At 36.3% G+C, this 7840-nt stretch overlaps 1 pseudogene; it reads left to right on the forward strand.

Moving 5' to 3' along the window:
- The first annotated feature begins 4279 nt into the window (after positions 1–4279).
- LOC127561890 (innate immunity activator protein-like) lies at positions 4280–5457 on the forward strand (annotated as a pseudogene).
- The last annotated feature ends 2383 nt before the right edge of the window (positions 5458–7840 follow it).

The following is a 7840-nucleotide window of genomic DNA, read 5'->3' on the forward strand; positions in this document are numbered from 1 at the left end:
TTGTATCATACTAGTAAATGATCAGGATGATGGAAAAGATGAGTCTAAAAAAAGCTTTGATTCCTAATTTTTTTTCTGTTGCTATTGTTTATATTCAACACATATTCAGAGTTGTATTTTTCACTGCATGTACTTATAGAACTATACTTAGGAGTAAAAAGTTAGGCTTCATTTTTCCTTCTTTTTTTTAATTTTCAGAAATATTTGTTTTTATAAAAATATATTGAGAATTGAGGTAATTACATATACCCACACATTTGCTGATTTTTCTTCTTATGGATCCTTCAGAAGATAAAATTATTCAATGATTGTCCTGAAATATATCACAGAGAGATACACCTGCAATTATATCAAAACATTAAAATTCCAACATCCCTAATTCATAGTAAAAATCTCCAGTTTTTAAACTCCATCCCAACCTTTAATCTTTTCCAAAAAAAGGTATTGTAGAGAAGAATCTCTCAAAGAAAAATTAATTGCTTACTAAACAGTAAATTATCTGGCAACACAGTTTGAAGACTGTAATGCTTAGTGTCTCAAAGGATAGGAACAAAGAGCCATAGAAAAAAGGAGGGATTAATATGTTCACTTACTCAGTCTCTTTTTTTTTCTCCTTCTCTTTCATATATACATAGGCATATGTACTTATTTATTTATAGATAGAGATATACATGTGTATTTATTCATCTGTTGATATGTCTACTATTTTAGTGTGTCTTTTCTTCTACAGCTTTCTCTTCAAAGATAGTAAAAAATCATCTTGTAAGAGATAATAGCTATCATAATGTTTGCCGAATTGTACTTGGGACTAGCAATGAACAGTAAGTAGTATGCCTTTACTATTTCATTGAAATAAATCAAAATATTTTTAGCATATTCTGAATTCTGGGACTTACAAAATGCATCTGTAGAATGTCTATATCTATATCTATCTATCAATTTACCTAATATTTTGATGCTGCATAGTTATTATCCAAGATACCCAAAACTCTTTAACATGAAAATATTGCCCCAGTTTATGTCTCATTTGTTGGTCCACAGAATATTTATATGTATTACTTCTATCAACTTATCTTGCATAATTAAAGCATATATATCTTAATGTTTGCGTTTTGTTCTGCTGCATCAAATGTTTTGTTATTATGGAGTGAAAGAAGGTTTGCACTGGACAAAAATGTTAATGCATAATGAGTATCCTTTTATTCTATTTATCTTCAATCCAACGGGTAGTCTACAAAAAGGGACATAAGTATGCATTTAATTAAATTGAATTGAAGTGAAATAATTTGACTTGAAATGAAGTTTACACTAAACCTCTCTCTGTAAATGAGAATAAGCAGTTTTCTTTTTCCTATAAATTTTTTTTTGAGGTGCTCAAGTAACAACATTGTCTTTGAAGAAAAGATGTGATTGCACTCACTATGCTATTTAACATTGTCAGTAGTGATTTACTCAGAAATGGAACATGTGGAAGACTAGATGGGGTGGATAGAGAATAAGAGATATAGAGCTAAAGTGCTAGCCTGGTAAAAAGGAGTTACTAAAATGATCTAGAAGATGACTTCTGTTTTGTACTTCAGTTTCTACCTACAGATTTAGATAAAATGTGCCAGATCAGAGAGAATGCAGAACATGTCTGTATTGTTACCCACATATTATAGAAAGCTCTAATACCCTGAACTGTATTTTAAATATTAAATTCTAAATTTATATACCTTGATGTCTGGATTCCTCAGTTTTCACTGTTAGCTTAATAATGTCCTTTGTGATATCTTTGTGTTGTCTTATTACTGGTTCTAAAAAGAAAAAGAAAATATCAGCTAAAGGTGTTTCAGTGTTAGAATTGCATATTGTTGGTGATGGGCATTTAGTTCAAACATACTTATGATGATTTGGATTTTCATAGATATATTGTTCTTTTTAATTGAACAATGAAAATTCTAATTAAGTGCTAATACAGTTTTTCCCCTATTCCCCTGATGAATGGTATATTTATAAATATATATTATTTTTGAATAGACAAGTGTTCTCACTTTGGTATTATAATGTTGCTCTAAATGACTTAAAAGAAAGCAAATATTATAAAATTAACTTGTAAATTCATAACAACATAGATATAAAAACATTCTTTTAAAATTCTATTTGAAATTAGTTTTTAATTGTTTAGAATAGTACAAGAATAGAAAATCATTAATAACCCTTTGTTTCTCATGACAATAAAGCCTATATAGTTAGTTTTTGATTTTGTGATTTATAATTTTGATCTCAGTTGAGATAAACACTTGATTTTTTTGAAGAATAAAATGTCATATAAGCATCAAGTGCCTGTAAAAAGAAAAGCCTTCACAATGCTCTAAGCACCTAAAAAAGTGCTTTCCCTTTGAAAATACCTTTAATTTGCCAACAAACGGAGCCACAGAGGCAAGAGTACAGCACAAAGAAAGAGTGTGGGATGTATAGTTAGAAGATTTCAATTCCAATAAGATGGAGAAAATTCAGGAAGTTGCCTTACCTCTCCCCAGTTTCCCTCAGAAATAGCACTGGATTAAGTGTTTAAATGGATTCTGGAGTGGCAGAACTCACAAAAATTCAGAATGAAATAATTTTCCAGCATAAGATAACATAGAAGAATTTCAGTAAATATCTGTCTCACTTGGGTGAAGACAGAGAACAACCCAGCTTGGGACCAGTATATGGAATCTTGCCAGGGCTCATAGCCTTGGCAAAAATCAGCAAGTCCTTTGGTCCTTGATCAGCTGGCCAATGACTTAGAAGGCCAAATATGAGATTTCTAGTGTAAAAGGCAAATTATGAGTCACTGAATACTTGCACAGCAAGCCAGGCCATTTTAACGAAGCTAAGCAAACCAATGAGACATTTCTGTCCCACTGCAAAAAAGAATTAAATAATCTCCCTTATATCCTAGAAGCAGAGCTCAATTTTTAAAAATGAGGACACAAACAAAGCCCTGAGCATAGAAAGCTACTATGGAAAAAGGGTAAATAAGAGAACAAAATCAGGAGAGAACAGAAGTGGCAAAATGGCTATGTGAAACCTCAAAGGGAAATATGGATTGGTCTTAAGCTCAAAAGGTTATCTTAGAAGAGCTCCAGAAGGATTTTAAAAATCAAAGAGGTAGAAGAAAAATTGAGAAAGAAATGAAAGCTATGAAGGAAAATTTTGAAAAAAAAAAGGCAACAGCTTAGAAAAAGAAGCAGAAAAATATTTGGTGAAATGGAAATTTGTGTGTGTGTGTGTGTGTGTGTGTGTGTGTTTAATAATGAAAAAAAACCGAATTCTATTAAAAAAAGAGAATTCCAATGGACAAAACAAATCCTTTAAAAGTAGAACTGTCCAAGTAATAATAGAAATAAAAATAATAGATTAGTAAAGAAGACAAATTAAAGTAAACATTAGTCAAATACCAAAAACATTTAAAATTTGTCAGATATATTTGGCTAGCATTTATTTTAAAAATAAGTTACTGCTATGAACTAAATTAATTACTAAGAATTTAACAACACATACATAGATACATTTGTATTTGTGTGTAAAAATATTTCAATATAAAGCAGCATGTTTAGCTTTTATCTTAGGGGGAAAAACTAATTAAATATTTTAGTGTGGAAAAGAATATATCTGTATATACATATATATGTGTATGTGTATATTCAAACTGCATTTTATGTGTATCTTTTAGAATATAAATAGTTTAATGTAAGAAAAACAATTTCATCATTAAATCTACAGATATAAAATAATCTTTCAGTGTTCAATCCTCAATAATTTTGAAAGGCAGAAAATAATGGTAAGAATAAAGAAAAAAGAGCAGGGTTTGTGTTGTTGTTATTATTCTGGGTTTTTTTTTTTGTTTGTTTGTTTTGTTTTGTTTTGTTTTTGTTTTTGTTTTGTTTTGTTTTGTTTTGTTTTGTTTTGTTTTTTAATTCCCTCTAAACACCTTTATTTTAAAGATGTGGAATCCACAGTTCAAGAAGGAAGAACAATTCCCCACAAATGCCTGTGCAATAAGGGGCAGAGCCGTGTTTAAACTTGGAACTCTGACTCAAGATTCTGGACTCTTTCCACTGGGCAGCACTGCCCTTATCTTCCTAGTAGATAGGGTTAGCATATAATCAGCATTTTTGTAAATACCAAAACTGATGGCCTGGAGGTACAGGATGGAAGTCTGCCAGGCTCCAAATCCCAAACTTCCCTGTGCCTGACCTCATCTGTCCCTGCCAAACCCGTTTTCTCTCTCTTGCAGAGCTGAGCACTTTTGATGACAGCTCCCTGTCTGACGCAGTGCTATTGGAAAAAGAAGAAGCCCAATTGCCAAAACTTGTTCCAGAGTCCCCAGCACCGCCTACCAGTTCCCTCCCACCCCAGCTGCTCCAAGGGCTGAAGCCAGCAGGGCCTGAGATAGGGAGTCCAGTGTGCTCTCCAATCCAGAATAGCCCCTGGAAGGAAACTGGTTTGGACCATTCATATGAGAAGCCCAAGAAATCCCCCTCAGGCCTCGATAGCAAATCCAGCAGCCCAGCCACAACACCCCAGGATGGGCCAAGCTCCATCAGCCCCTGGGTGCTAGAAGCACCCACATATCATGTGGTCCCACTCCAAAATCCTGGACAAGTTCAAGGCCGGGCAAGTGCCCCTGTTACTCCAGAGATTCAGGGAAGATGGGCACAATCCCAGTCTCTAAGGGTAGATTCCTTCTGAGTGTGCCCAGAAGTCCAGGGCCCAAGGGCTATCCCTCGTGGGTGTCCCACACACAGTGACTGTACCTGACTCTTACTTCCCTTCAGCAAAACATCCCCTGCCCCACCCTGCTTCTCACTCTGGCTCTGAAGACAGCAGCTCTGATGTCTCCAGAATTTCTCACCCCACCTCTCCAGTCAGTAGCAGCCCAGACATCTTCTTGCGGTCCATGTCTCCATCTGATCAGTTTTGCTCTAGGAGAGCCTTGGTCTCTGCTGATGGACGTGAGCTGGCAGCTTATTACCCTAAGTTGCTGCTCCCATCTGGATATTTCCCAGCAGAGAGGTATGTAATAATGGCTGACACGCAACACGCGCCCACTGGAAAGGAGCTTTGCAGCCTCAGACCTGATGCCCTGTATGATGAAGATGGAACATTTCAGCGCTACCAGCGACTAGTATCTTCTCACAGCCGTACTACGAGGACACCATCCTTGAAGGACAGCCCTGCGGGCTGGGGATTCAGCAAGGCAGCTGTGTCAGAGGAACTCAAATGGTGGCATGAATGGGCATGGTTACAGAGTGCCCATCTGCATTCACTAGGCCGGCAAGGATTTTTTTGCATGAGGAGCCTCCGAGCAGAGAGAGTTTGGGGAGAGTCATGGGGAGAACACAGAGCCATGTGCTGAAGAGAACATCTGAGGGAATCCCTATGCAAGTCTATGTACCAGAGAATGGAGAAATCATCAGCCAAATATAATACTGTGGCACCCCCTCTCGTGATTATGGAGTGCTACTACCCCACTGCTGGGAGGGCACCTTGGACTGGAGTGGGCTGACCGGAATAGGCTTCAGCCTGTACCCTAAGCCCACCCTGGCACCTCTCCCCACTTCCCTACACTCATTGCAGGTCGATGAGCAAGATATCTTCTCAGACTTCCTCTGATTTTGGTCTAGGAAGCCTGGCTTGAAATTTTATACTTCTGTGTTATTCTCAAAAATTTTATTATGTCTGCTTTATCCTGTCTGACTATCTGTTAACATTTTGCTGTCTTAATCATGAGGGGAGTCCCCTATGTTAAGGTTGTTTCAAAGGGCATCAACAGAAGCCAACTATGTCCATTGCTCTCTCTGTTAGAGATCAGACATCTCCAAAACCCATGGTGGGGAGAAGGTTACAAGTGTTTCCAAATCCCCATGTCTCTACAGGTCCCATGATCCTGATGGGGTGGGCTGTTTTTTTTTTTTTTTTTTTTTTTTTGCTTTCTCTTAGTAATGTGCTCTGTGATGCACAGCCCAAGTAATGGGATTCTTAGCCCACAGATCCATGTAGAAGAGAAATTTCTTGTCACTTAACCTGGAAGGAAAGAAAGGAAAAAGAATAAAATGTGACTGGTTTGGCAAGTCTCCAGACTCAACTTCCCACTTCCTACTCCACTTCCCACCATGGAGCTCAGTAACGTTACCTTCTCCAAGCTGTAAGATCTCATCTTCTGCTTGGATTTCAGGACATTGCATTTGGAGCTGTCCATTGAGAAGACAAAGTTTTGTTAACCACACTGACTCTTGGGTGAACGATGACTTAGGGAAATATGTGTTGATTGTACAACCACTATGGGAAGAGGGTAAGTAAACCTATGTTGACATCCTCTGCTTAAATAGAGCAATCTGCAGATTGTCCTCTCCAGGACATGAGAGCTAGGAAGGAAGTCACAGAGAAGAGGAAAGGAATACTTTATACTTAGCACCAACCAGGAACAGTGCTTCCCACTAGGTTAAGCTAAGAATTTAGAGGCCTCAGGACTTGGATATTAGACTGAAGAAGGGCATCAGGGTCCCATAGGAAAAGAAAAGGGTTTCTACTTAATTGCACTAAGGGTCCTCTAGGGAGACCCAAGGGAAGAGGAAGGATGGGGCCTATAATTCCATGATTTATGTGCCAACGCTGGTTCCTTCCCTGCTTCTCAAGAGTGGTTCTGATAATCAGCTTTAACTTCTTTTCTAGACCTAATCTTTTCCCCACAACCAGAGACCACTCCACCTTCTCATTTCTTTTTTTTTAATCACCCCTATGTGTGTATTTTCTTCTCCTCACCCTGAATTGTCTCCTCCCCAGTAGCTCCCAAAAAAACGAGCCAGCCAGATTCTAGGGACCTCCCTAGCACAGAAGTCTTTCTCTGTTTACTTCTTGGTTCTGCATAGCCTCTGATGGCATCATAAAATGACCCTTTCTCCAGCTGCAGAGTTGGAACTGTATGGGATATAGTATCAAATTCTCCTTAATAAAATGTTCTCTTTGTGAAAAAAAATAAAGAAAAAAGTTAAATTAAATCTTACACTACTTCCAAATTCTTTTAAAAAATCATGTACATTTTTTTTCTTGAAGTAAAATATGTATATTGTTTCAGTGTATTTGCAATCTATTTAGTTCTTAAGGATGGAAAAAGATACCAACTGATCACTTAATCTATCCTCTTACCCTTTATCCTATTGATTATTATTTTTGTTTTCTTTTAAACATTTTCAAAAGTAGGGACTCATACCCTTTTAATAACAATTATTTTACTACTCTCACTATATATATATATATATATATATATATATATATATATATATATATATATATATATATATATATATATCAAATTCTTTTGGTTTGTAAATCTAGAAAAGATTTCTATTTTATAGGTGTGTGCACTTTATCTCTTCTCATTTGTTAAATTACAGTCTCTTTGGCTATTTTTGTGATAAATGAAATGAAGTTACCTACTAGAAGCTTCAACAGTTTCTGTCATTTCTTTTTATTTGCTTTCTTTTGTGTGCATGTGTTTACATATTCTTCATGGGCATTTTACCATACAATCTTTTCTTATAAACAAAATGTAAATTTTTTGTACATTTCATCTCACAATTTACAGTATGCTTGGGTTTCTTCTGTTTTCAGATGGAAAATAAAAGGTAACAAAAGTGGTTGCCTTTTTATTCCAACCTTCATGACACTGTCAATTGGAGTTTCAATTTCTTGATTCCCTAAAATACAGCAGTTGAGTGCAACTGGTTTGTGAGGTCTCTTCTATTTCTAAATCTTATGATTCTATCAGTCTATAATCCTTTGATCAGTAGATAAGAGGAGGAAGCATAAT

The sequence above is a fragment of the Antechinus flavipes genome, chromosome 4 (genome assembly GCF_016432865.1).
Source record: "Antechinus flavipes isolate AdamAnt ecotype Samford, QLD, Australia chromosome 4, AdamAnt_v2, whole genome shotgun sequence".
NCBI classification, from domain to species: Eukaryota; Metazoa; Chordata; class Mammalia; order Dasyuromorphia; family Dasyuridae; genus Antechinus; species Antechinus flavipes.